Here is a 3,750-nt window from a genome sequence, read left to right as displayed (position 1 = left end):
CACACCATGTGAGCTGAGTTTTATGTCCATTTTTGGGATTCTCCCCATTCAAATGCAAAAATTTTCTGGCTGGCTTTATGGAGAGGGAGGCAAAAGAAAACATCCTTCAAATCTAAACCCGTAAACCAGGTTAGTTCAGGTGTTAGAAAAGTTAACAAGGTGTAGGGGTTAGCAACACTGGGCATAAATCTTCAGTTATCTTATTAACAGCTCTTAAATCTTGTACTAACCTGTATGATTAATCAGGCTTTTTTTAGGGGCACTGGCACTCTTTCAATAGTCCCATTTGCAAAAAGTTTTCAACGATTGGGCTAATTCCTTCTCTGTCTTCCCTTTTTAAGGGATATTGTTTGACCCTTACTGATTGTTCTCCTTCTTTAAGCCATATTTGTACTGGTAGAGCATTCTTTGCTTTCCCTGCTATATTAGAGGCCCAGGCTTCAGAGAATACCTGATCTCTTATTTTATTTTATTTTATTTTATTTTATTTTATTTTATTTTATTTTATTTTATTTTATTTTATTTTATTTTATTTTATTTTATTTTATTTTATTTTATTTTATTTTATTTTAATAATTTCTTCTTCATTTTCAACTTAACAATTCCATATATTGTTGATCTTTTACCTCCAAACTAATTTCCCCAGTTTTAAATATTATTTTTGCGTCCCTAGCAGATCTCTGCCTAAAAGTGCAGATGGAGCTTTAGGCATATGCAAAAATCGGTGAATTCCCCAGTCTTTTCCCACTTTATACTTTTATGGTTTACAAAAATGTGGTTTTTCAGGCCAACCAGTAGCCCTTTTACATTTTCCTTTATTATTGCTAGTAGTTTTTTTTTTTTTTTTTTGTCTCTGGTTTACACCCCTCTTCTCAATAGCTGAAAACTCTCCAGGCCTCATCTAGCAAAGTCTCCAAGTTCCAACTTGCTGGGCCCCGCATCTTCTGGAGCTTTCACTTGATGTCACCTGTAGATTGCCCTAAAAACAAGTTTTCCAATTGTTGTATTCTCTTATCAAATTCAGGATCCAGGGTGGTGAGTTGACACATCGCTCCTTGCAACTGGTCTAGATATTCAGAAGCAGTTTGAGAGGAATTCTGTTTAATAACATAAACATAAAATAGCATAACATAAAATAGGGTGGATACTGTTGGGTTGGCTCTTGTGACTCAGGAATTGGGAGGAGACTCCCATATTAATTACTGTTCTCTCAAGTGAGGATGAAGCAGGGGATGAAGCAGAGGTAAAACCTGAAGTTGATGGCAATTCCAAATCTACTTTCCCTACCACCCTCTCTCTTCCTTGTCTTTTAGGGGGTGGTCTGAGCACTTCCTCTGTCTCCTCTTCCTGAGTCTCCATACTGTAGCTGTTTTTTCTTTTAGAATTGGTGTTTTCCAACCCCAGGGTCTGCAGCCTTAAGTCCAGGTACTGCTGAACCTTGGATGCAGAGCCCTCAGCTACTCACCAGTGAAGAACAAAAGGCTTGAGACCGTGCTGCAAAGTTCCTAGGATAACTTTATTGTCCTTGAAGGGAATGCTAACAACGGTCTAATTATATCAGATAACAAAACACGTTATATAGGTTTCCAGAGGATTGAGTTTCTAACCAATAAAAACTACAACTTACAAACTAACCAATTATCTTAAAACTCTAAGTGAGAAAATAACCAATTAACTTGTAAATTTAAGAGACAATAGAAATCCTAAGAGATAATGAACAGGGTTTTCGGTAGGGGAGGGGGGAGTTACGTTTGAAGGAATTTCTTTGTTTCATGGGATGGCATCCCAGGGGTATGCTTTAGGGAGTGTAACAACATCTACACCATACAATATGCCTTGTCAGGATGTGTACACCTTTGATTTATTGAGCATGTGCTGCAACACCTCCTGGGTTTTTTCTTATTAGCTTTATTATCTTTTTCAAGAGCCAACACTAAAGGGTCAGAGGGTGGTCTAATTCCACAAGCCCTTTGCCACTCAGAGTGATTTCTAATGGTGAAAAGCATGTCAGCATAAGTAACTTCATGTCACTTCTGCTCATGCCTAAGGAAAAGCATCAGCTGTACCAAAGTGTTATAGTCCAACGTCCCTGATGGGGACCACTTCACTCCCTCCTCAAGTTTATAAAGTGGTCACCACTGTGTGTATAACTTAATAAGCTCTCTTTTATTTTCTGTATCCTTATGGTCCACCAGCTCTTTCCAATATGCCAAAACACATCCCAAAGCACTACCTTTAGGAACCTCTTTGCTTTCACTTGCCTCCATACTGAAGATTCTTTTTCTCTCAATGCCTTTAAACCATATCCCAGCTTTGGAGCTTCACCTAGCAGTAACTTGGTACAAAGATCTTCCACTTATACACTTATCTGACTGTGAGAGTCCGTCTGAGCCTCTCGTCTGTTTCTGCCCAACGACCCTCGCCCGAGGCCTGCGCTGGCCAGGGATGGGAGGAACGCCAAGTGACTGTTCCGCAGGTGATGCTACCAGGACTGGTTTCTCATGACAACTAGTCATGGGGCGCTGACTCAACAAAGCTCCCACAGATGGAAGAACAATGGACTGGTCAGTATGGGCTGCCCTGTGTGTGTTCATAACAACAAAGATGGTTTGTTGTGCCTTGAAACGTCCTGTTTCCACCTGTTCTTCAGGGTAACGAGTTCCACGTACAATAGTCCATAAATCTTCCCACCTTTTGGCCAGAAGCCACTCGCTTTGGGAAAGGACTATAAAAGTGACTTTCTCAGAGGAGACCCCCAAGATCTCCCCAGACGGCAGCAGACATCTATTGGCTGCTCCATGAGGATTCGTCTGCCCGGCCACAAGTGCTGTGAGGCCACCCAGCACGAGAGAGCCCACACAAGAGGAATTCCATCCTTGGGGAGGGCAGGGGTTTCACCATGTGAGGTTGCACAAAGCTCCTGCTCTTGGAGCATTCCAGGCATGGGGCATCCACTTCTCTGGAAAAGCACTTGCAGTTTTGTGCCACTGTCATTGTAAAATATTTTCTCCTTCTAACAAATGTAGATCCACCTTGATCCAGTTTAATGATATGGACCCTTGTTCTGTCACTGCAAGTTCTGGGAGAGAATAACACTCCATTTTTCATCAATTTTGACCACTATGTTTCCATTTACAAAGACCTTGGAGACGACCCAAAAATCTCCCAAGACTGTGTTTGGAGGCCTCATCACATCATCATCAGGCAGAGGCTGAGGGCCCTGGGCTCAGTGGAGACTGTGGACAAAACAGGAGTAGCCTGAGAGGGATTGAAGGGAGGTTCCACAGATGGTGGAGCTTTTCTTCATTGCATAAAACAACCTGAAAAAGAAATATTGGCACCAAGGGCAGGTGGGGAGGCCCAGAGTGGACACAAGGATAAAGGAATTTCTCTGCCAGGGCAGGACTGTGGTGCAACACATGGCCCAGAAGGAGTCTGGAGCAGCCCAAGGCTCTGTATGGCCAGGCAGAGGCAGCAGGAGGCAGAGCTGGCAGCACAGGAAGGGCCAGTGAGGTGGGGCAGCCAAGGGATGATGACAGTCTGCAGGGAAAGAGGGCAGGGCATGGACACCGTAGGACAGCCTGGGCTGCACAGGGCACAGGGATGGGCAGCAGCTGAAAGGCCCTGCCAAAGCCAACTGCTGCAGCACTTGGGCCATGGCTGCTGGCCCTGGGCCTGAGGCCAGCAGGGGACAAGTGAGCCTGGCTGTGCTGGGGCCTCATTGCCTCCTTGTCCCTGCTCAGCAGCCTG

This window comes from Erithacus rubecula (assembly GCF_903797595.1).
Source record: "Erithacus rubecula genome assembly, contig: scaffold_195_arrow_ctg1, whole genome shotgun sequence".
Lineage (NCBI taxonomy): Eukaryota > Metazoa > Chordata > Aves > Passeriformes > Muscicapidae > Erithacus > Erithacus rubecula.
This window is presented reverse-complemented; position numbering follows the sequence as displayed.